The 26498-nt window shown below is 41.2% G+C and overlaps 1 long non-coding RNA gene and 1 pseudogene across 3 annotated transcripts in view; one reads left to right on the top strand and one right to left on the bottom strand.

Annotated features, from left to right (window-relative positions):
• LOC307184496 overlaps window positions 1-26498 on the top strand; it is a 302936-nt gene that overhangs the window by 99598 nt on the left and 176840 nt on the right. The window lies entirely within an intron of this gene.
• LOC307184064 (large ribosomal subunit protein eL33-like) lies at window positions 7668-14482 on the bottom strand (annotated as a pseudogene). Its single transcript has 2 exons — window positions 14420-14482; window positions 7668-8105 (listed from the first exon to the last, which is right to left on the bottom strand). The product of its transcript is annotated as a large ribosomal subunit protein eL33-like (transcript).

Genomic DNA, 26498 nt, shown 5'->3' with positions numbered 1-26498 from the left:
GGGTCGTCAGAATCTGCATGTTTTTAAAGCATGCGTCCCAGGTAATCTCATACTCCCTGATGGATAAGAATCCACTGTCCTAGGGGGTAAGTGTACATTTATTTGTTATTATTTGTATGCTTCAGGAAAACATATAGCAGCAGCAGCAAATTAAAAATAGGAATCTTGCTTGTGGCTATGTCAGACCATCTAAGCTGACTTCTGGCTTCATGGCATTTTCTCACAGCCCCTCATCGTTCCATCGTTGGTTGAGTTAGCTGGGTGTGGTGGAGATGACTAGTTATGCACTGACAATTCGTGCTCTCCCCTCCTGGTGACACAGAGTTGTTCCTGGGAAGTGGCTGCCCAGCCACGGACACCTTGGCTCACTTGACTCCAAAAATGGCCTGTGACTAGTTCTCCCAGTGGAAAGGAGCTAAAATGATGTGTGTCATATCGTCCCCTTTGACCTGGGTGCGGAGGGTCTGAGGCCCAAGTAAGGGATGAATGGAGCCTGGGTCCCTGGATTACCATGTGCAGGAGTACCTGCTTTGGACTTTTGCCTCAGTGAAAAGTGAGCTTTTATAGTGTCGAGCTACTGAGATTTTGAGGTATCAATAGCTTTTGTTACCCCAGGTAAATCGTAGAGTTTGGCCTATTAGGTAGTTCTGGGTGAGAACTATGTTCTTTCCTAGCTCATATTTAAGATATATACAGGTTTCTCAAACACACCTAGTCCTCTTCTGAAAAGTAGCACCAGTCTTAGGAAAGTGGGTCCAAGTCCCAGTTCTGCTACGTACTGCCTGTGTAATTTTAGACAAATCACTCAATGACTTGAGCCTCAGCTTCTTCCATTATTTAGTGAGAATAATAATACGGTATTACTTGCCTCTCAAGATGTGTGTGAAGGTCACGCATTTGCTTGTGAATACCTGTTGCAAACTTGAAGTGCTGTTATACAAATAGGAGGGACGACTCAGTTCTTTTCTTACAGACCTGGAGCGAAATGCTATTTTCTACCTTCAATATTTTCAATAGCTTCCCAAGTCTCGATTTTTTTTTCCCCTTTAGAAAATGAGGCTACTAAAATTTACTTGCATTATTGTGAGGATAAAATGAGATAATATATATGATGGTGTCCAGCACAAGACCAAGCATATTGCTGGAACTCAGAAAAGTGTTAGTTCCCTTCCGTGTGGCATTGTGTGCTTCACGGGTGTAATTCAGGGAGAGTCCACGTAGGCCGATGATAAAATGAACTGAGTTCTCCTGTTGCTTGTATTTTATTCACCTCTGTCAACACGTGAGATGCTTTTCACTGTATCTTCGGTCCTGTTCTTCCCCGTTCTTGATGATGGCAGGAAAGATGGCCACGGATGGGCTTTGTGCCTGTGTGTAAGCGTTGCCTCCTTCCATTTCTTCTCCTACAAAGATGGAAACTCTAGTCATGGTGAGTCTGATGGAGAGCTTACTGAAGCCCCCCGCCAGCCTGACCCTGACAGTCAGACCCTCGTTTTGCTAATGCTTCCTCACCTGTTGTCCTTTTCTGTTCCCGGTTTCATCTTCACTTGGCTTCTTCTTTCCCCTGGAGTCCTCTTGCTAATTTACTTGATTAGAAATTCAAGACACAGAAAACTGGTTCTAAAATAATATTTTATAAGTGTAATGATAATTCCTGCAGTTTGTCTACTGTGCTACCGTTTTTCAAAGTACTTTCACCTGAGTTATTTTGTTTGCTCACTCTTGGTTTTCACAGACTCACAGCTATGAAAGACTTACAGTTCTTTTGCTTATCGTAGGTGCATTTATTGGGCATAATACCATGTAAGGCTTCTGAGAGGATGGGGTGGAGGGTAGAGGGGAAAGAGAGCTAATATTTATCAATTATGCATTTTTTGCCAAGTTAGTTTTAATCGAAGGTAGCTAATTTCATTCTCTCAATAATTTTTCCGAAGTATCCCAAGTGCCTAGCCCAATTCTGATGGGTGTTTAAAGTTCTGTCAACTGTAAAATTCCATAGGGAGTGTAAAAAACTCATCCAAAGTCAAAAAGCTACTTGGTGGTGGAGATGAGGTTTAAGTTCTGGTCTCTTTGCTCCCATAGCCCATGCTCTTTTCTTGGTGTTAATGTCTCTGGAAGATGGATCAAGGGACATTAGTAATTGCTGTCCAAACAGTCACATGTCCAGTTATTTGGGGAGCAAAGACACAAACATGTGAGTAAGGCAAGGGATTCTTTCTCTCATCCTCCCTCCTCTCCTTTCCTCCTGCTACATTTATTATCCATTATGTGGCACCCAGTGTTCCAGGCTCTGGGCTACAGCATCCCCCATCTTGTAGCTATCAGTCTAATGGGCAAGACAAATTGGTAAACAGCTAGACAAATAATCTAATGTGCAGTAATGATAACTGCTAAGAAGGACAGTAAAGCAGGGCAAGAGGTAAACAGCAACAGAGCTTGTATATTGGATGGGGTGGTCAGGGGAGGTGACATTTGTGTAGGTGACACCTGAGTTGGTGACATCTGAGCGGCGACTTGAATGAAGAGAAAGTTTGCAAGGAGGTGGGGTGGGGAAGGGAACAGCACATGTGAGACCCAAGGCAGGAACTGGCTTAGTGTTTTGTGAGTTCAGAGTGCATCTGGGTTGGAGAAAACCCAGGAGGGTTTTGGGCGTGAAGCTGGAAAGTTCAGGAGAGGCTTGTGGGTGGGCTGTGAAGACTTCAGATTTTGCTCTGAGTGAAGTTAGAAGCCGTTAGAGAATTTTGTCAGAGAAGTGATAGGATCTGACTTAACATTTAAAGAGAATCATGGTAGATATTGTGTGTAGATTAGATTTTAGGTGGCAAGGAGCCCAGTTTAGAGTCTATTGCATTTGACCACACATGAGAAAACCCAGCATGAATGGTACTGAAAACAAATACTTCAACACTTCATTCTTTCATTTTGCTCTTATCTTTGGATCTTTAATTTCCATTCTTTGTAATTCTCTTTAAATTTCTTATATTCTTCCTATGTTCAAGGTACTGTGAAAGTTGCCTTTCGTGTCTTTATCCCTTTCTTTAAACCTTTTCCTACCATCTAGATTTTTTTTCTAAACCAAATTACAGGTTGTTCCACTTATCTCAACAGAGGTAGAAAGAAATCAATTGCTTTGGTTTTTTGATAACACTAACCTAGCTGCAGACCTGAAACGAAATGAACTGACATGAGACTGATGGCAGGCCAGCCCGCCTTCAGCGACAACACGCTTTCTCAATGACAGCAGGCTAACCCTGGAAACAGTTGGGACAAAGGCCTGAGTTTGTAATCGGCTTCAAACTTGGACTCTTCCATGTGGGTAGCACTTGCTGTTTTCCCACTGAAGAGGGTGATTGAATGGAGACGATTATACATCACATGCCACTAAGAGCTATTAATATAGGTAGAATAATTGAGCAAGCATACTTGCTGGAAAATGTAACTACTTTACACATCATTGTAAAATGTTTTCCAGGCTATACTGGCATCCCTTCAGCCATGAAAACATTCAGATGTTAAGAAAAAAAAAAAAAAAGATGCTTCCTGAACACTTAACCATAAAAGTAAATGATATTGCTTTAGACTGCTCTGTTAACACTCCAACCATCTACACATGGAAGTTATTACATACCCTGTGTTTGTTTAAATGTTGATGTTGTCATGCCAGCTCTGTTGTTTGTTAGTATAATGCTTACTTCTGTGCAAATGAGTGAACAGCCCAATACCCTTCAACAGCTTTTTTTTGGAAACATTCCTCTGCTAAAGAACGAGTCTCTCCTAAATACATTATGATGATTTTATGTCTTCTCTCTAATTTACAATATTCTTGGGTTTTGAAGCTGGATTATGTTCATGTATAATTACTCTCACATTGCTACGAGGGGCCAAATTGCGGGAATGATAGAGCATCTGAAGACTGGATCTGGGAAGAGTTTTAAGCAGGTCAGCTGCCTTTGCTCATGCTGTTTCCCAATACACATGGCATTTTCTATCAGCATGTACTTGTCCAAATCCTCTTGCTTAAAGGTCAAGCTTAAACCTCACTTCCTGGAAGAAGTTGTACTTGAGTCGTTTAGCACATGTAATCACTCTCCTTTCTCAGAGAAAAGGGACAAGAATGGATAGTTTCTTAGCAACTCCTGTGTTGGATCATCACCTATCTCATCTAATGTTTACACAAGACTCCGTGAAATAGGTATTATTATTTTGGTTTGGCAAAGGGAAATGAACTGACATATCCACGGTCACATAGCTAGGAGGTAGGACAGTCAGGATGTGAATTCAGGTCTGTCTGACAGTAAAACTCTTTCTACCATGCTGTATGACTTCTTAGAACTTTCAAGGTGTTTAGAGCAAGATACACATTCCTTAGCACTGCCTTGGATACCGTTGCTTGGTATTTGCAATTGTTTCATGTGTGGGTTTTCTACTCCCAGCAATGGTTGAATGCCTTTGAAAGCAGTTCCTAGAAACACAAAGAAGACGTGTCCTCCACCTCGTGGCAGTTTGGCACAGAGTTACAGACATGAAGTGAAAGATATTTCCTAGCCCATTATAGGGAGTCCGATGGAAGTCTACAGAGGATACTGAGGGAGACACAAAGGATGGAGTGGTCTCCTTCTTCTACCTGTGGACGTTGGGGTAAGGGTGGGTGGGAACAGAAAAGATTTTGTAGAGAGATGATACTTTAGTTCTTCAGATGAGCAGGTATTTGTCAGGAACCAGGAAGATTTGGTTCAGGGGAAGGGGAACTGAGGAGAGGCTCAAAGGGGAAAACATCCCGGGCAACAAGAAGGCGGCACTGGGCCAGGAACCCCAGCCAGGTGTGTGTGCTGCAGAGTGGTAAACAGCTCAGTATGCTTGGATCACACATTGAGAGGGCAGGGCAAGGGGGACATCCAGACAAGAGGCTAGAGGGAGAGGAGGGCAGGGGCCAGGACGTGGGTTTCTTGAATACTTACCGAGTTTGAATTTTTTTTTTTTTTTTTCGGTACGCGGGCCTCTCACTGTTGTGGCCTCTCCTGTTTCAGAGCACAGGCTCCGGATGCGCAGGCTCAGCGGCCATGGCTCACGGGCCCAGCCGCTCCGCGGCATGTGGGATCTTCTTGGACCGGGGCACGAACCCGTGTCCCCTGCATCGGCAGGCGGACTCTCAACCACTGCGCCACCAGGGAAGCCCCCGAGTTTGAATTTTATTCATTGTTTCTTATGCCATTGAAAGAGTTTAAACAGGGGTACAGTTTAATTCAACACAGAACTTTGTTTTTTTTTTTTTTTTTTAACATCTTTATTGGAGTATAATTGCTTTACAATGGTATGTTAGTTTCAGCTTCACAACAAAATGAATCAGTTATATATATACACGTGTTCCCATATCTCTTCCCGCTTGCGTCTCCCTCCCTCCCACCCTCCCTATCCCACCCCTCCAGGCGGTCCCAAAGCACCGAGCTGATCTCCCTGTGCTATGCGGCTGCTTCCCACTAGCTATCTACCTTACGTTTGGTAGTGTATATATGTCCATGCCTCTTTATCGCTTTGTCACCGTTTACCCTTCCCCCTCCCCATAGCCTCAAGTCCATTCTCTAGTAAGTCTGTGTCTTTATTCCTGTTTCACCCCTAGGTTTTTCATGACATTTTTTTTTCTTAGATTCCATATATGTGTGTTAGCATACGGTATTTGTCTCTCTCTTTCTGACTTACTTCACTCTGTATGACAGACTCTAGGTCTATCCACCTCATTACAAATAGCTCAATTTCGTCTCTTTTTATGGCTGAGTAATATTCCATTGTATATATGTGCCACATCTTCTTTATCCATTCATCCGATGATGGACACTTAGGTTGTTTCCATCTCTGGGCTATTGTAAATAGAGCTGCAATGAACATTTTGGTACATGACTCTTTTTGAATTATGGTTTTCTCTTTGTTTTGTATATGTATGTGGTAGGGGAATTATTTGAAAGGTACTTAAATAGTGGACGGGAGGGCAGTTAGGAGACTATTGCAGTTATCCTGGCGGGAGGTGAGGAGGAACTGGATTAGTGAGGCGCCATGAGGTGGGAGGGTAGTCATGGAGACGGAGGCAGCCTAGCTTTCTTCTGTGAACTGCCTGGACTGCTTCTTGTGGGCAGGGGTCATCTCATACTCTGTTGGTCTTTACAGCACAATCCCAAACACGTGGACTCCCTATTTCTTATGCCTGCAGTGCTAAGAGCTGCATTTGCTGTAAAATAATGAATCAGAGTGGAGATGACTGCAAAGCATGACAGTCCTTTAGCATTTGAACTGCCGCAAGACAGGGAGTGAAACTTAGCCCTCCTTTCTGCAGTGTCCCCATGTGGGCAAAATTACCATCATCATTAGCTGGTATTAGAAGCAGTAGATGAAAATAACTTTCGAATTAAAAATAATGTTTTCAGGAAAGCCAGGAGGAGAAATCAGAATGATTTACCAAAATAATTTTTCTAGCAGGACTCTGGCTATTTATATGCCCATATAAGTGAAACTGAATTATATGAACGAGTGTTAAAGCAATATAAGTGTTTCAAGTTCTTAATTGTGTGTCCTTGAAGCCTATCATATTTGCGATGGGTAGGTGTAAATCTGTGTTGACAGGTGTAAATTTACACTAATAAATTAATAACACAAGTAAGAAGGCAAACCCCAGCTCCTAGGATGCTGGGTTAGCTATAGAACTAACAGTATCAAGAAAACACAGATCCAATGTCACAGATCCAATCCAATCAATTCCGATCGATTTTTTCTCTTGATTAGACTAAGATGTGTACAGATGAAATTATAACACTTGGTATTTTTCTCACCTGTGTTTTTCACTTATTAAACTTATTCATCACACTTCTCTACCATTTCTATATCTAGAGGTCTGCTTTAAAGGTGAACCAAAAAAATTAAATACACAGCATCTCTAATGAAGGCTCTGGCAGAGTTTTCCATTCTCTCTATGTGCTGTGACACTGTGAACCTCAGCAAGCTGTTTATCTTCCACGTTCCAATTTCTAGGTTTCTTCTCAAGATCTGTGACAGCTCAGTAAGTGAATGTTTTCTTGTTTTGGGTCCTCTGTACTTCATCTCAAATCTCCTCAAAAAGGGGGAATTCTGGGCTTCCCTGGTGGCGCAGTGGTTGAGAGTCTGCCTGCCGATGCAGGGGACACGGGTTCGTGCCCCGGTCCAAGAAGATCCCACATGCCGTGGAGCGGCTGGGCCCGTGAGCCATGGCCGCTGAGCCTGCGCGTCCGGAGCCTGTGCTCTGAAACAGGAGAGGCCACAACAGTGAGAGGCCCGCGTACCGCAAAAAAAAAAACAAAAAAAACAAAAAACGGGGGGGAGGGGATTCTGTCTTGTCATCTTTGATCATCTTCAGTTCCTAATAAAATGTCTTGGCACCTAACAGGTGTCATTTAGTCTATGCTAGATGAATAAGGACAAATGTCTGTCTTTCTGGTACAGGGAATATTGTTTTTTGGTGTGAGATTGGGTGAAAGAAGGAGATACTAGTGAACTGAATTGATAGAAATCATTGAGAAAGTAGGAAAACACCCGGCATGGCAAATGATATGTTCAATTTTATGTAGGCTGAGTTCACCAAAACCATCACCTTAAACGAAACCATTTTGGTGGGTCTTTATTTTTAACAAGAGAACAAATCCATACTTTTATTTATTTACTTTTCAATAAGTTTAAATCCTTGAAGGGTACAGCATCACTTGGATTCTGTGTCCAATGGCCTTAGCAGGAAGGTTGCTTCGGAATTTGGCACAAATCATGCCACTGTTTCCATCAATGCAAGTTACATTTCCCCAGATTACTCTGGTTTTGTTCAATTTTCCACCAGGAATTACTGTGTTGTTCTTTGCTTTGTGCACCTAAGCACACCTCTGGCCTACATAGAATTCAGTTTCATCTCAAGCATAAACACCTTTAATTTTAAGAAGAGCTGTGTGCTCCCTCAAGTTCCGGGGACCCCACTTATAGCCAGCAAAAATGGCCTTGGACCACAGCCTTCCAGACGTATTTGTCAGTTTAGAAGTCCTGTGCCCAGTAGGCTTCCACGGGCTCCAAGGCAGCTGAGAGAGCCTTTCTGGTGTGATCTTCAGAATATTGACCTCTTAAGCTCTGAACCATGAACAATTATTTTTTAACAGTAATATCCACTTAAAAATTCAGACTTAGAAGAACAAGTCTTCAGGAACTTCATTCTGAAAAAGTGAGATGCTACAAAATCTTAATCATATGTACAGATAGCTAAACCCTGAAGGCCTGCATGCACAGCTCGAGTGGTTATATTGTTAGCTCTGCCTCTAGAGGGGGGGTTGAGCTAGGTGGGACACCAGTCACCCTCATGGTCACCTGGGCTGCTCTGCCTCTTCAAATTGACTAGGCAAGACTCTCCATCCTCTTGATCTTGGAAGAAATGATTTTAGCTTTTCACCATTGAGTATGATGTTAGCTGTGGGTTTGTCATCTATGGCCTTTATTATGTTGAGGTAGGTTCCCTCTATGCCCAGTTTCTGGAGAGTTTTTATCATGAATGGGTGTTAAAAGTTATCAAAAGCTTTTTCTTCATCTATTGAGATGATTGTATGGTTTTTATTCTTCAATTTGTTTCTGTGGTGTATCACACTGATTGATTTGTAGATATTGAAAAAGTCATTGCATCACAGGGATAAATCCCACTTGATCATGGTGTATGATCCTTTTAATGTGTTGTTGGATTTGGTTTGCTAGTATTTTGTTGAGGATTTTTGTGTCTATGATCATCAGTGATACTGGCCTGTAATTTTCTTTTTTTGTGATATCTTTGTCTGGTTTTGGTATCAGGGTGATGGTGGCCTCATAGAATGGATTTGGGAGTGTTCCTTCCTCTGCAACTTTTTAGAATAGTTTCTGAAGTATAGGTGTTAACTCTTCTCTAGGTGTTTGATAGAATTTTCCTGTGAAGCTATCTGGTCCTGGACTTTTGTTTTTTTGGAGTTTTAAAACTACTGATTCAGTTTCATTACTGATAATTATTCATCTGTTCATATTTCCTCTTTCTTCCTGGTTCATCTTGGGAGATTGTACATTTCTAAGAATTTGTCCATTTCTTCTAGGTTGTCTCCATACGCAGTCTGCCTGTACTAGTTTCCTACTGCTGCCATAACAGTTTACCACACATTTACTCATTTACAGCCACTTCCACATTTCTGTAGATCAGAAGTCTTTGTGGATTCTACTGGGTTCTCTGTTCCCGTTCTTACAAGGCCAAAATCAAGGTGCCAAACAGGCTGGGCTCTTCCCTGGAAGCTCTGGGGAAGAATCCATTTCCAGGTTCATTCTGATTGTTGGCAGAAACAGGTTTTTGCAGTTGTAGGACTGAGATCCTCATTTCCTTACTGGCTGTCAGTCAAGGTCCGCTCCCTGTTCCAGGGGTCCCCTGGGTTCCTTCCCATGTGGCCCCCTCCATCTTTAAGCCGGCACTGGTCCATTGAATCCTTCTCTTGCTTCAAACCTATCATACTTCCCCTTTGCCTTTCTCTTCTACCACCAGCCAGAATATGTTCTCTGCTTTTAAGGATGCATGTGTTACATTGGGTTCCTCAAACAGTCCAGGGTAATCTCCCCATGTTAAGGTGAACAGGCTAGAAGCCTTAAAATTCCACCTGCAAAGTCCTTTTTGTCATGTAACAAAACATATTCGTGTGTGTGATATCTTAGAGTCACAGTTTCTGGGGACTAGGGTGAGGCATTTTTAAGAGGCCATCTTAGAAATTCTGTTACCACACCTCCCCAAAAGGAGGCCTTCTATAGAGGGTATCTATGGGTAACAGTCCATTAACAAAGCACTGTCACTTTGCATATAGCCTCGATGAGTTCCCTTTAGGTCTAGTTTCTGAAAGTGAGACATTTTATTTGATTAATAGCAAAAGAAACCAGGTCATCAGCAATAAAAGGACTGAAACTTAGGACGTGTTTCATGTGCATGTAGGAACTTGCCTGTGCACAGAAGGTGTCAGTTCATCTCGTGGTCGCTCAGCTATGTTATGGGTACTGGTAGCACCATGTGTCGTGCTTTGAATATATCGTATCTCAGTGCAGCATTGAGTGAGAACATGGATGCTGATGATTATCAAATCTCAGGTAGTAAATTTATGTAGTGGGAATTACCACTCTTTGGGATAAAGCTTCCTTTTTTTTTCCAAGCTAGAAAATGCTTACAGGAACAATTCATGTCATGAAGGACTATCACTGTATATATGCTCCTATCACCAGCTTCCAGGTGACATGCAAGAGAAGCTATTTAACTTTTAGTTACTAATTCAATAAGGAATTTCAATAACCCAACAAATTAAAATAAGTGGGAAGTGCAGATTTAATACTTGAACGTATACCGTCAATCTTAAACTTGCTAAATAAGAAAATCAAACTCATTTTCATACTGAAGAATAAAGGGATTACTATGTAGTATTTGACCCCCAAAAGGTGTTGTTAAGGTAATGTTATAATCGATGGAAACTGAGAATTTAGGAAATGAGAGAATATAGAGCCATACGTCAAAAGTGCCCTAAGACAGATACAGGTAGTAAATCTCTACATTACATATTTTATACAAGATGCCTATTTTATACATTCTGTTTTATATATCCCCCCCACCTTGTATGTTTTTCAGGCTTGTTGGTTTGCTTATTAGCTTTTAGAGTATGGACTTTTTTTTTTTAATAGATCTTTATTGGAGTATAATTTCTTCACAATACTGTGTTAGTTTCTGTTGTACACCAGAGTGAATCAGCCATATACATACATATATCCCCATATCCTCTCCCTTTTGAGCCTCCCTCCCACCCTCCCTATCCCACCCCTCTAGGTCATCGCAAAGCACTGAGCTGATATCCCTGTGCTATGCTGCTGCTTCCCACTAGCTATCTATTTTACATTTGGTAGTGTATATATGTCGATGCTACTCAACATCACTAATTATTAGTATGTACTTTTATGGAAGAAAAATATGTAATGATTTGGGATGGGAAAGAAATGTTATAATAGTAAAGAAGGCATTAACTAGATTTATTTAAATTTAAAAATAAATGTGAAGTGGTATAATATGGATGACTGTATACTGACCTGATAAGCAATTTCCATACATAACTTTTGATGACATTGTGAGATGTTATGACCATTGGTGAGATATCATATTCTGCAGACATTTCTGTGTCTTTAACATGAGAATGATGGAATCGTCTCTAAGTTTTCTCCCGTGAGACCACTTGTAAGAGCAAAGCTAGTTGGTACTTATTTAATGCACTGAGGTCCTTTGCAGGGCACCTTTAAAGCACTATTTTGATTTAATTCTGAATCAACTGTATTCCTGAGTTTGGAAAATCAAATTTTAACATGAACTTGCAAATAGCCCCAGTGCTTCACCCCTAATTCATATTCCAGCAACCTTCACTGTAGCAGGAAGCAGAGTCAAGCTGTTGCCATGAAGATTGTTTCAAGAGCTCAGAAATCCTCCAGGGACCCCTTTATCACTGCTTTTCAAAGAAGCCTTTATTCCTCTCTTCTCCTGTTTCCTGCAAAGGGAGTTGTGTCTAATACTTGAGGACATGGTGGGGCCTACAAGGACCTGAGGACTCCTCCAGGACTGTGATCTTCGGAATTGTGAAATCTATCATTCTGGTCCTTATCCTTCTTTCTTCCCACTCTGCCACATTGTAACAAATGCTGTTGTTTGTGAAACTTTACTGTATGGTAAAACCTGCTTTTTCATTTTTAAAGGACTGTGCTCCCAGGCCAATTGGCATTTGTCTTGTTTTAAGTCTTCTGTGTAAAGGTCCATCAGACTCATTAAAGTAACATTTTTGGACTGTATTATCTATTTGAAGATCTTAATTGATATACAATTTTCTTTATTAATGGGCACCAAAAAGTGTCTTAATCTAAGCCAATAATGTTAACTTTTATTTCAAGGTATGTTATGCTTAAATTTCTTTTTCCTCTGAAAGGTGATGAGATAGTAAAAAAAAAAAAAAGTAGAAAAAAGTGTGTATTGATATTGCTAATTACAGATATGAATGTATAGGCAAAGTTAGTATATGGATTTAATGTATTTTCAGTAAATTTAGAAATAAAAATCATCTCATGTATTTCATCTTATATGAGGTAACTGGGAATTGCTATTTCCCTTCTGAAAGGAAAAATAGAAGCTTCTTATTTTATTTTTTTGGCCACACCCAGTGGCATGCAGGATCTTAGTTCCCCGACCAGGGATCAAACCTATGCCCACTGCAGTGGAAGCGAAGAATCCTAACCATTGGACCATCAGGGAATTCCCAGGAAAAATTGAAGCTTTTTAACGTCACAACATTCTTAGGGAAGCATAGTTGTCCTATTTCATAGGGGACATGGAGAAAGAGAAAATAATGTAGATTTTTAAGGAGGCTAAAGGTGGTAGACTTTCTCAATCATATTTATACTCAGTCCAATAGATCTTAACATTTTCTTCTGAAGAGAATATTAATCTTGGTCATGCATTATCAGACTAGGCCGTGAGTACATCCTGGCAGAATATGGATGTATATGAAAGTAGAATATGAATATATATGAAATGTATTATATGCAATATATATATTATTTATAATGAGGCAGAAGCTAAATTTGTATTTATTTTTGAGCTAAAACATTAGAGTTCAGGAATTCCCTGGCAGTCCAGTGGTTAGGACTTGGTGCTTTCACTGCCAGGGCCAGGGTTCAATCCCTGGTTGAGGAACTAAGATCCTGCAAGCTGCGTGGTGTGGCCTAAATAAATAAATAAAATAAAACATTAGAGTTCAAAGACATTACAGCTTATGGGAAAGCAGAACTGATGCATGAAGTATGAATTTATTCTTCTCTGAAGTAAGGGCTTTTTCAGTGGCAAAGCTTGAGAATGCTGATCTGTATGATGGAGAAATTAGTGTTTGGACAAGAAATAAACTAATATATTCTGTTATGGTCTGAAAGGAAAATAATACTTGCCTTCAGGTAGTTAGAATTACTGTACAGATCCAGGCTCACAGTAGGATGACCATTTTTCCCATTTTCAGTTATTTGAGGACATAAAAACAAAACAAATACCATTATTGAGTACCTGCTATATACAAGCCAGAACTGTATGTACTGAATTGGCCAGGACAGGCAGAATTCATGGCCATAAGGAGGGCAGGCCCTGGCCAAGATTCAGGGTAGCAGGAAAGGTCTAGCCAGGTGGATGGAACATAATGTCCCATAACATGTAGAAATTGACAAGTGGGAACAAATGATTTCTTAGCAAGTTAGAGGCCTCGGGCTGGTCTAAAGGAGGTAAAAAGAATATATTGACAAACAGGTGGAAACAAAATAATGAAATGTCCAGAGGGAAGTATTTGGAAAGCATCAAGTCGACCTGGTTGCAGGTAGGAAAACCAAGTCCTTGGGAGCGGAAGAAAGTGACCTGCAAGACTTCTAGTTGAGCGGAATCAAGGCATAGGGCTTATCATCAACCTGGGACTCAGCAGGCAGGAACCTTCCGGGGATCTGGGGTCAAGCCTGTTTATGGTTTCTTAGAAAACTGCTGTCTTGAATGGGATTGGGGTGAGGCTGACAGCAAGTGGGATTTGATGCTTGTCCCTCAGTACTGACCCGAGTAGCTCATGATGGTTATCTTGTCAGCAAAGGGGACTAATTCTAGAGCTCAGAATAAGGAAGAAAATGCAGACAGTAGTCATATATATAGTCTCAGGTGAGGAGTGAGGAAAGCTGGCACCGCTCCAGTTGTTATGCAGGTGCAAAAATTATTTAACTTTTTCTTTCTGTCTTGAATGGATATGCTACCTATTTGGTGGCATAACACACAGATTCAAATTAAACGTCAATGCATACTTTAATGTTTTAATCAAAGTACATACTAAATGATTTGAATTGGAAAAGGAATTTTGGGAACAGAATCCAACGTTAAGCTTGACAGGAAGTGAATATTTGGACAAGGAATACTGGAGCATTCTACTATGGCATATGTTCAGGTTTAGAATAAGACTATATTTTTCAAACCAATCTAGGGATACAAAACCAAATCTATATAGAATGGGAATATTAGATGAAAAATTCGCTTGTTAGAATGGAATTCAGACCTTCCATGTAGAACTGCAGGAGAAGTGCAGTCAGCAGTGACCCGTAGGAATGAGGACCTGGCTTGATGGAGGGAGAATGGGAGAGTCTGGTCCAGCGAGGACAGAAGTACAGTTAGGAAGAGCCCTGGAAAACAAGTTCTCTTTCAAGCTGCACTGGAAGTAGGCATGCACTTGCTTATGCTAGACTTGAGCTTTGTGTGGCAAGTGGATCAGTACACAGCACCCCCCTTTCTTTGCCCGTTCAGTCGCTGCTCTTGGGGTTTCGCAAGCTGCCTGCTCACATGAATCTCCATTTTGTCCACGCCTGGCAATAGCTGCTCGGAACCTCGCCTCTGGCAGCTCATGATTTCAAGTATCCAGACCTGTCATGATGCTCTCCAGGAGAGGCGTCAGGCTGTCATCCGGTATTAGGCAGCCCCCAGCTGACACAAAAGGCCTTTCACTGAGTGCCCTTCTCTCTCAAGCTTTTGCATTGCATATTTTGATAGCGGTTGAGGTAAGAAACAAGTTCAGAATCCAAACTGAGGCATTCAGTTGCTCTCCTAACCACTTGGCCTAATTTCTTTAGTCACTATTTTGCGGTTTGAGCCAAGTTTGCATAGTTTTTGACAATTTCAGGGCCTTAGATGCAAGCATTGATTTCTTCAGAAGGGCTGTTCCATGGGTCATGAAGACTGAGCAGCTGGGCACTTTCTTCTCATCCTCGTCATAGCCAAGGAAATGAAAAGACCACAGGTTTAAGAAAACTCGATGAAGCTAATCTTTCTTCCTCTGGACCCAGCTCAAGTCCGCTTCATTCTTCAGCAGAAGAATGTCAGGCCCTGCCTCTGAGGTGCTTCTCTTGCCATAGATGATGTGACACAACCATACTCTTGACCAGAATCTAAGACAAATCTTGACCTTAGCATGTGAGAATTACAGAGTTTTACCCAGATTTCTTCTTGCTGTTACTCTGCTACTGACCTGTATGCCTATTGTGATAACTAGGGTTCAAACTTGTTAACAATTTTGATAAAATGATTTTTCTTTCGTGCTTTTCTTGGTGCCCCTATCTTTGTTTATTATATATGTATGCTTCCAGAATCAGGGTCCAATATACTTGTGTAGTGGGTGTTTATTTATGGCTATTGTTTAAACATTATGCCTTCTTTGGTAACCACATCCCAAATTTCTTCAGGGGCCATGCCTTCCCCAGTTGCAGAGATGGAATACATGACCCAGTTTTAAGTCATTCATGTTTCACTAGCCCGTGACATGGGTTCAAGGCTAGGCATGTGACTCAAGCAGGTTCCATCAGAGTGAGAATGAGCGCTGTTTTGTAGACTCTATCAATAAACACAGGCTTTAATTTTTGCAAGCTAAGGTCTAAGGAACTGTATGTTTTGGAGCTTTAGCAATCATGTATGGGCCATTGATGGTGACCGTGTTAAACAATGAAGCTAACATACAGAGGAGAGGAGAGCTAAGTAGAGGTGACAGAAGCAGACCATCTTGTGACGTCATTTGAATCCTTCCAAGAATCCATGTCTTTATTTTTTTTTTAATTGAAGTATAGTTGGTTTACAATGTTGTGTTAGTTTCTGGTGTGTAGCAGCGTGATTCCATTATATATAGGTGTCTCAAGAATCTGTGTCTTAACCCAACTGTGAGTCAGTTTATTCTCTACTTTGCTTCAACAAGTTTGTCTTGGATTTTTGGTATCTTGAATTTAAAAAAAAGTAACTGAGCATTTCAGTCTAATGCTTGGGCTTGGCTACCTGCTGACAGGCTTCTTGATATCACCTGTGGCCTGGGTCTTTGATCTTCTTCACCCACCTTCATACTTTCTATGCTGGGTTTACACCCTGTTGGGACATGTTGATATTTCATATTCAATTCCGATGCTCTTTTATAGTCTGGATGAAATTCCAAGATATAATAACTGTGTTTTTCCCCTTGAGTATTTTAGGAAAGCTTAATGACTCAATAAATAAATTACCTCTTCAGTAACTCAAAGTGGAGAGGCTTCAAGGAATTTCACATAACTGACCACCGGGTACACAAATATATTAAGGTCAGTGGCTCATTAGTTTTTCTTTCTCTAGCGTTGATGTTGTTATATCATTTTACTGTCTTTGATCATGACCTTTCTGACATTCTACTTGGCTGGCAAGTAACAAGATAACTGCTCATAAAGGGAAGAGATGATGAAAGAGATTTCTGTAATAGATTTTACTATAATGGGATCAGAATGGCAGGGAAAGAAAAGGAGTAGTTAGCAGCAAAACAGCCCAGGTTCTCACTACCATGCATTTTGTGGTTTTCTGAGAAATTAAAGATGACCTGAGAAGCGAGGTTCAAACAACACATTTTGAAATCAGTAACAGTCCTAGGGACCTTCTCCTATAGACCATGGACTGTGTGAGAATGGAGGTTGGTTCTGGGTATCATGTCGAAGCCCAATCTGTGTTTCAAAATAAAGGCCAACTTAAGCCTTTTAGCAATACTAACAATGCCCTGTGGTAAAAGTTCCCATTCTACTCCTTGTGGTATCCAGTACCTCTTTTAACCCTAATTGTACCTTTTTAATTGGAGCTTTCCCCAAACTCTTCTTTTTTTTATGGTTCATTCTGTGCTGAGGGGATACAGATGCCTCATGGGTCAAAACCAAACCAAACTGCTCCACAGCAAATTGAGAAACACCTGAAGTTTTCTCTATTCTTGACCCTCTCTTTCCTTGATTGCTTCCAGCTCTCCTTCTCTGCCCTTCCACTGAGGTTCTCCCCTCTGCTTTTTGATTCTTATCCATTGTGTAAAACATTTCAGCTCAGTGCTAAGAAAGTAGCTAGGAAAGAAGCTTGCAATATGAGGGGCAGAGAGGCTTCTGGAGATAAGGGGGAGTGACAAGGGCTTGATGCTTTTAATTTGAAAAGTCTTCATAGAAGAGCTTAAATATGAACAGTTTTGAAAAAAGAGTCATCATGATTTAAGCAAAGAAAATGTAAGGGATTACTAGGAAAATGAGTCAGCTGGAGAAGATAGTCCACCTTTTTTAGTTAGAATTAGATTCAGTTGTTAATAGGAAATATTAGACTTAAAAATATTAAACAAAAAAATGTTTATGAAACATCAGTATGTTAGTATGTTAACATGACACTTTAAACACTACTCTGGTGCTTTGTGGTCATTAGGGATCCAGGATCCTATCATTCTTCTCTTACCATCTGAGGTCATGGCTTACATTCTTGAAAGTATTACCTCTTGGTTCAAAATGGCTTCTGAAGCTCTAGTCACCAAATGTGTTTTGTAGTTGGGAAGAAGGAAAAGAGGCAAAAGGGGAAATTTTTCTTACAGTGAAGTTGGTTTCCTTTAAGCAGTTTTCCCAGAATTCCCATACAGGACTTCTGTTTATCTCATTGGCCAGAGCTTGGTCACATGGACATACCTTGCTGTAACATTGTCTGGGAAATGTAGTCTTTTAACTGGTTGCATTTCCATCCCACATAAAATCTATTCTTGTAAGTAAGGAAGGAGGAGGGAATGGCTCTTGGATAGCAGCTTGTACTCTGCTAAAAAAATCCTTGAAATCTATGGTTGCTTTTTAGGAGATACACTAAGTTATTAGAAGATTTACAGACCTGCAAGGAATTTGGTTCTTCTTATTTTCAATGTATGAATTGGTAAGAGTCTTAGTAAGAATATTGGCCTTGAGTGTAATGACTTGGGTATAAGAGGATGGAAACTGTAATTTCTGAGAAGGGGTTTATAACATTTGGTTATAAAGTAAAGTAGAGAAGGATGTAAAAATATTTTAAAGTTTGGGGGTTAAGTATGACAAAAATGGTCAAACAGAAGTTAGAAAGGGATGAGTAGCCCAGTAAAATATATGAATTGAACACTGAAAAAATTGAGGTAGATTTCAGTTGTATGCTTGTGGTACTGGACAAGGGTGGGGAGAAAGCCTAAAACAGAGTAAACAATGGGTAGTAGTATTTAGAAGTAAAACCAGTGCATTCTAGTGTTGAGGTTGGCCATCTGGTTGAGAGACAAGTCATGTAAAGTATATGAGTGAAGGGGAACACTTGCAACACAATAGGGAATATTGGAAATTGTAGGGGATATTCTAAAGGGGCAGCTGCTGCTTGGCAGCCAATCATTGCCATCAAAGAAGTCAGGCTTAGGTTTTCTACTTTTTCAGGAGAAGATAGAAATCCAGACTTCTATATAACCTTCCAGATTTAAAAATAATTTTGCGGGTCAAGCAAATATGTCTGAAAACTGGATTTGCCCAATGGATCAGTTTTGCAGCTTCTGATCTAGTTCAACATCTTTATTTTACTGAGACTGAGAGAGATCTAGTGACTTGCCCAGGGTAACGTAGCTCATCAGTAGATCCCTGCCTCTTGACTCCCCTTTGTCTTCCTACTTTTAGAGCTCAGAAAGTCACATGGAACTGTTTGGTGGAAAGGAATAATCAGGGGAATTAGGCGTTTCACATAGGTTTGCAGTTAACTCCAAAAGTGCCTAGCACAGTGCTTAGCATTCAGGGGCATCTATCAATGTCAGCTCAGTCTCTATGTGAATTGTTCAAAACATGTAGGTTAATGAATGAAATAGAGGAAAAGGCAAAAGCAAAAGAGTAATTATCACACCTTGGGGAGTCCCCATAATTAACCATGGAAACAAGATAATGAATTAGCAAAGATGGCATCCAAGGAGCAGTCAGAAGCAGCCAGGATTTCTTTGTGAACCTCGTGCCTTTACCTTTGCCCTAATTACAGCTTTAGGCTGTAAATGTTTTAATTTGGGGGTAATTTGCAGCCCTTTAATAAATTTCTTTCCAATTATACTGCCACCTTAAACTTATAGCCTCATAAGAAAGTGTGGTCTTCAGAGAATATTTCTTCTCCCCTTAGTTGAAATTAGATAGATTGATTAATTTTGGCTTAAATTTCTAAAAATGTGCAGTTGTATCTTGAGATTATCCCACCATTAGTGGTTAAGTGTCTCCAGAATAAGTAATTACTGTCACTAAAAGACAAATTTGTCAGAAGAAATGTCCTTTGAAAATCCCCTTTTCGGTATAAATATGTCCTTACGTGTCACCAAAATTTGCTGTGTTATCTCAGTAACAGAGATCACAGGGAAATAATTTTTGAAGTGACCAATTCTATTTTAGGTTTTAATGTGCATAGTGAAATATATTTGTAAGACACTGTTTAAAGTTCTTAGGAGAGAAGTCCCTAGAAACTAGAATTTTTAATTTAATGCTCATGTTAGAATCTTGACTAGAGAACACAATGGAAAGACCTTGGGGATCTGGTAGATTCCATAGGCAGTTTATCTCAGAACTAACTGCTTTTGCAGTAGATTTTGCTTACAGTAGTAATAGCCTGTATTTATAATTTGTTCTCCTGGAAATTATCTCACAAAACTGAATTACCTACAAGGTCAGTGGTGCTGGACTAAGGTTACATACTGGTAAATTTTTTTTTTTTATTGGATTTATCACTATAATACCCCAGCTAAACAGTGCTGGAATGCAGTCACTAAAAAGAGAAGAAAAAATGTCTGTTAATCATTTGATGTTTAGCCATGCCCTTATACTTTTTTCCTTTCCTTTTTAGTTCCAAGTCACATATAAAATACCTGCTGATCTCAACAAGAAAATGAGATTCTTCTCTGCTATCACCTGAAGCTGCTGTGACCATAAAACTAAAAAATTACATTTTGTCTCCTTGCCCGTAAAGAATGCCCACCAGAGCGGGTCCAATATCTTATCTTTCTACCCAGATAGTGCTTGTTGCTAAATACACAGAGCCTGATTTTACAATCTTCACTCAACTCTGACTTCCACCATTTTCAGTGGGGGGGGTGGTGGTGGTGGAAATTCTTATGAAAGGTTTATAAATGATGTGAAAATGGGCTATAATTTTGTAACTTGCTTTCATTGTCATCTGGGATCTGTTGAGATTCTTTTGAGTAGAGTCAACCCAGTTCAGAGTTGTGTGCTACAAGTCTGCAGGATGGAGGAGAGAAAGCATGACCTCATCACTTGGATGGGAGTTTCTGACATTGCAGGGGCAAAGATGATGAAAATCAAAGATACGCTTGATCATAGTTGTTTTTGTTTTGTTTTGTTTTGTTTTTTTTGCGGTACGAGGGCCTCTCACTGTTGTGGCCTCTCCCGTTGCGGAGCACAGGCTCCGGATGCGCAGGCTCAGAGGCTGTAGGCTCACAGGCCCAGCCACTCCGCAGCATGTGGGATCCTCCCGGACTGGGGCACGAACCCGTGTCCCCTGCCTCAGCAGGCGGACTCTCAACCACTGCGCCACCAGGGAAGCCCCAATTATAGAGTTTTGAAAGCAACTCTAAAGCTCCCAGGGTGGACAGAAAAGAGGCCTTTCCCATCTCCACTGCATCCTGAGAAATGAGATGCAGCAAGAAAGATTTCAGGTTCTTAAATTTAGGGGTGTCACATAGCCCTCTGAGAATCAGATAAAAATTATGAACATTTTCACCAGAAAAACTATCCATAAAGATACATACATAGAATTTTGACAACTTGTGTTTTTATTTATTAAAAATTTGAAAGTATTTATTCCCTAAATATTTCTCTGGATTGTTTGGGGGTCCTGGGGCCCAGGTTATGAATTCCTGGACCTCTGAGGATGATTGTGGAAACTTACCTTGGACATCTGTGTAATTTGTGTCCTCCAGCTACACTTACCTAATCTTATATTCGGGGTGATGTTAACAGTAATAACCTGTGCTGTGTCTTTTGTGCCTGTCTGCTGCAAAGTTCTTTTCTCTCCCCCCAAGTAATCATATCTGGAAGTCCTTGAGCTGTTTCGGTTGTGTTCATGATCAAGGGCAGACAGTGGTCATATGATGTCCTCTGGTCCTGATGCCTTTGCTGGACACTGATGCCCCCTCTGTTGGACAGCTTTTGTTCCCCTGACCGTGGCCACCTCTGTCAGGCACTGATGACCGCCTGATGGATGATGGCGCATCCCTGCCACTTCTGCTGTGGCCCATGGTGTCCTGATTCTGCTGAAGCATTGGAGACTTTGAGGGGCTACGCATGCTCTGTCTTTTCCAGATTTCCAGTGATTCCAGGTGCTGTGTCAAGGAGAATGCTTTTCTCTCCTTTGTGTAACTGTTATTCCAATTAGATGGTTTCTAATGAGTTCTGATTTAACACTGTTTAGCAAGACAGAACCTTAACATTTATTTCTACTTCCTTCCTCCTTGGTGTGAAGGGCAAACCCAAGTGACCCCCGATGTACTCAGAATCCTCAGTCTCCTGCCACGATTGAAGTTTGTCTCTGGTCCAGTGGTGTTTGCCCGACTCACTCTCCCTTTGGGAGCTCCTCATGCAAAACCATTCCAGGGGCCTATTCCCTACTTTATTGGGGGTACTCAGAATTTGCCCTCAACAAGGAAAGGACCAGCATAGATTTAAACTAGAAAATTCAAGAACATCAATATTTAAGAATAATATAGACGATAGTGTGACCTTTGGGGCTTAGGCATCTTTTTTGGAGATATTTTGGAGAGCTCTTCCAGATCTCTGTGTGCCCCTCCAGAGACAAACTCTTTGTAATTCTACTCTGCCCTACATCCAAGCCAGTGTAGTATTGTGAAAAATTGCATTAACGAACTTCCAGGCTCTTGCTGGAAATACGTACCTTCTTTATTGTAAATAACTCCATACAGTACCTGTAATAAGTTAGAATCAGGATGATCTTTCTGTCATGATTCTGTTTTTTAGACAACTCATGTACCTCAAACTCCATAGGAATCAATAAAATATGAATCTGAAATAATGCTGAATTTTAAAGCTTAGCATGCGATGTATGGAAAAAATGCCTCACCATTTTTCTCGCTGTCGTTTGAAGGTAGAGGTGTAGATTCATCAAACATTGGAAACACATTTTGAAAATGCCGATATCTCCATCAGTTATAGATTTGTCATAATGCTGACGCCTCCTGCTGTCCCACTGTATTCTTCACTCCTAATCATTTGTCCTCTCCTTGACATGCTGCACTGTGTTCACCCAGCTCAGGGTTGTGCTCTCTCCAGTGTTCTGCACGCCCTCACCTTCAATTTCCTACCAAGCCCATTGGCCATCCTGAAATCAAACAGGGAATTTCCAAACCAGTCTTCATCCATTTGTCTTATGAACTTTCTCTCCCTCCATATCAATTGCATTTTCTCTCATAAATTCTATTATTTAAGACAAGTTTTAAAATATTGAAATATTTTGAGGGACTCCTAGCATAGAAATATATGGGGTTAACTGGGATGTGAAAATAAAATGGAACTTGGTCTTTTCTGAGCTTGATATAATTTCTTTGTGAGGCTTATCTCTTAGGTTTCTATATAGTGTGGGGTGGTGGGGGTTGGTAGGAAAGGAGAATTCTGAAGTTGCAAAATAATTCTCTGACTCCTTAATAAGCTCTTTTGTCTGGCATTCTCTTTCAGGTAGATGCTTGGTTTTCAGCTTTTCTCTCTAGCTCCTTTCTGATATGGCGTCTTGCCTCATGTAGGAGGAGGGCCCTATGTTATCCTGTGGTGTCGGGGCAGAGGGCCTCATTTTCTGCCAGACATCCTCTGGATCTTCTCTGTTCTCGTTGGCCTAGTGTGCATTGAGGTGCATCTGACCCCTGGACTCAGAAATGTGTGCTGTCATTGCTGAAGTCTGTGACTCTGGCCATTTTCTTTCTTTTTTTTTTTTAATTTCTAGTCTTTTCTCATGCTTTTATTTTTATTTATTTATTTTTTGGTTGCATTGGGTCTTCATTGCTGCGCATGGGCTTTCTCTAGTTGCGGCGAGCGGGGGCTATTCTTTGTTGTGGTGCATGTGCTTCTCATTGCGGTGGCTTCTCTTGTTGTGGAGCACGGGCTCTAGGTGCGCGGGCTCAGTAGTTGTGGCTCGCGGGCTCTAGAGCTCAGGCTCAGTAGTTGCGGCACACAGGCTTAGTCATTCCGCGACATGTGAAATCTTCCCGGACCAGGGATCAAACCCGTGTCTCCTGCATTGGCAGGCGGATTCTTAACCACTGCGCCACTTTTGGGAAGTCCCCCAGACCACATATCATTCTGAAGAAAAGGGGATCATATGAATGGTAATAAGTACTATTGTTCTGCTCCTCATCTTTATCTTTTATCTGGGAACTCTAGTCCCACGCAAAGTTTTCTGTGTTTATTTCTATGATTCTTTCTCACATGTTTCTCTACGGAGCGTGAATGTATAACCAATCATCCTCCATGGCCTCTGCTATCTGGGAAGCCCTGCTCATCCCTTCCATGGTTGTCCAACACTGACAATGGGGGTGATGCTGTTTAGCCAAGGATGCCGTATCTGTTTACCTGCAAACCGAGTGCCCTCTGCTGCTCTGCAAATGCTTGTTGCAGGGTCCTTGGGGAACCTGACTGCTGTGGTCATGCCGCTGCTGCCAGTCGGGGGGGCCGTGCCTCCTGGCTGCTTCCTGTCCTGCCCTAGCTGCACTCAGATGTGCAGAACCCTTCCCACACAGGGCCATGAGGAAGTGGCGAGCAGGTCTCTCTCCTCCTGGTACACTAGTCAGACTTCTTAAGTCTCAGGGAGTTTTGAGGATAAAAAGCTTATTCAGTATTCACTTGCCACTCAGTTCCATGCACAGCAAATATAACCTTCTTGCTCCTCTTTTGGTCACTGGGGTGTTGCTAGTGGGTCAAGCCTGTAAGCCTTATTTCCTCTTTTGGGATTTTTTTGTGTGTTTGATCTTTGGGAGGTTCCTTAATTTCTCATGCAAAATGTGTAGGTTCTTCCAACCTGTTTTCCAGACACTATATCACAGTCTTTGTAAAATATATGCTTAATCTGGAGCTCCTACCTCCACATATAATTTAAATAAAGATTTACAGATTTACACTTTTCTGTTTACAACTGTAAATATACCAAGCAATCCCTTATAAATCTTTCGGTCTCTTATTTTCTGGTTTACCACATGGTTTCAACAAATTAAAGAAACACTTAAAATATCTGAATCCTCTCCCCACTCCCCCCCTTTCATGATAATGGGAATAATTGATTAAACAATCTCTTCGTGTGAGATTTTCTTTTCGGTAAAGGCTTGTCTTTCAGGTTTTTCTCCTCCAGCTCTTTCTAAAGGTGGTATCTTATATTACATCTCCCTTGTTACATTGGTTTGTATGACTTTCCAAAAGAATCTGTTGCTTTCAAATTGGGGAAAAGTAAATTAAATGTAGTGAGATGGAATGAAATGACCCTGCCCCCCATTAAGATCATAAATAATCTATTGGGAGATTGCATATCCATCCTGGTTGACTCAGACAGAGCCATTCTCAGCTAATGTGTGGGCTGCTGGTGATAAAAGCAGGAACAAGTAGGAGTCAAATGTTCCTTTAGCAAATGATGTCAGTTATTTCTCAAGGTTCCCAAGAAGTAGCTTTAAAATCATCTTACTACGGGGAGCATGTTTCCTTCAGGTGAGAAGAGTGGACTGAGCCTCCCTAGGATAATTAATTGATTAATTAACTAATAATTAATCAATTCCTAGTATGATGAGATGTGCTTGCCCTTAGTCAGGGAGGAATTTAGCACCAGGCTTCTGTGGAAATAAATGAAGACCAACCAAATGGGACCAAGCAAAGGCTATTTGTTCAGAGCTTACAAGGGAGTCAGATACCATCGCTTTCGTTTTGGCAGAAACTCAAAGGTAGGCAGAAGAGTGGGAAAACTTCAAAATATGCCCTGAATGGAGGCCGTTGGCCTGGGGAAGCTTAGGTGGGCTGACTGGAAGTGGAGCAGCCTATGTGATTGGTTCAGTGTACATACTTGGCTTCTTCTGGTTGGTCCTCAGTTGGAAGGGGGACAAAAATGAAGGAAGCCATCAGCTATTAATCAAGTTCTGGCTCTTTGGGCTAATTGTTACAGGGGTTCTTGTTTGGCTTCCTGGACTGGTGGCTGGAGATAGTGGTCTGGCTTCCTGCAAGCCTGACGTAACAGGCTGCCTTCCTGGTCTCTTTACTGTAGATCATGGGTTGGTGGTTGCTGCAGAAGGTGGGCCAGAATATTGCTGCATGGCCTGGCCACAGTCTGTTCGTATATTCAGTCTCTCATTTCACTTGTGGAGAGTCAACCAAAATCAGGCTCCTTACTGTTTCCCTTCACACAGTTACAGCACCAGAGCTCATCCATCCTTTTGAAGCAGAATAAAACCTCCATAAACTTCCAGCTGAAACAGAAGGCACAAGAATTTTCAAAAACCAATTAGGAATAGGAAGCTAGCAGTGCTCAAACAGTGGAGGGTGGGGGTTCTTTGGATGAGGGAGGTGGAACGCTGGCCAGGAGGTAGTTGCTTACAGATAGGCTGAGGGAAGGTGACGTGGGAGACTTGGGGTGATGAGAGAATGAGTAAGGAAAGCGTCTATAGGCAGCAACCTCCCAAGGCCTAAATTCTCACCTCTTGGATCTTCCTTGAGTTGCTCTGAGAAAATGGGCTAGAAATAGAGCCCTAATTCCCAATCTTCTTTCTCTGATTTGCTTTGAGATGCTTGTCTGATGCCTCAGTGAAAGAAGCACTTATACCGGCACGTCAGTGTGGCTTCAGTGGAGTAGGAAGGGCACTGTGGTGCTGGAGACGGACACGGTCCATATCAGCTGGTTGGGCCCTGGATGTGTTGAGAGCTCCCCTCAGCCTGCCAACCAATGAAGACCATTAGCTGGAAAGGCCTATAGGCAAACGGGCATCTCCTCTGAGTAGGAGGCAGCAAAGCCACTTTCCCTGATCTCTTTTCTTTCTTTAAAAATTTTATTGAAGTATAGTTGATTTACAACGTTGTGTTAATTTCTTCTGTACAGCAAAGTGACTCAGTTATACATAATATATATTCTTTTTCATATTCTTTTCCTTTATGGTTTGTCACAGAATACTGAATATAGTTCTGTCTGTTATACAGTATGATTTAGGTGGTTAAACCATCCTATGTATAATAGGTTGCCTCTGCTAATCCCAAACTCCCAATCCTTCCCTCCCCTACCCCACCTCCTCCTTGGCAACCACAAGTCTGTTCTCTGTATCTGTGAGTCCGTTTGTGTTTTGTAGATAGGTTCATTTGTGTCATATTTTAGATTCCACATATAAGTGATATCATATGGTATTTGTCTTTCTCTGAGTTACATAGCTAGGTCAATTCATGTTGCTGCAAATGGCATTATTTCATTCTTTTTTATGGTTAATTAATATTCCATTGTATATATATACACCACATCTTCTTTTTTTTTTTTTTTTTTTTTTTTTTTTTTGTGGTACGCGGGCCTCTCACTGCTGTGGCCTCTCCCGTTGCGGAGCACAGGCTCCGGACACGCA

This window comes from Stenella coeruleoalba (genome assembly GCF_951394435.1).
Source record: "Stenella coeruleoalba genome assembly, chromosome: 3".
NCBI lineage: Eukaryota > Metazoa > Chordata > Mammalia > Artiodactyla > Delphinidae > Stenella > Stenella coeruleoalba.
Note: the sequence above shows the minus strand (reverse complement) of the source record. Positions and strands in the feature narration are given on the sequence as shown.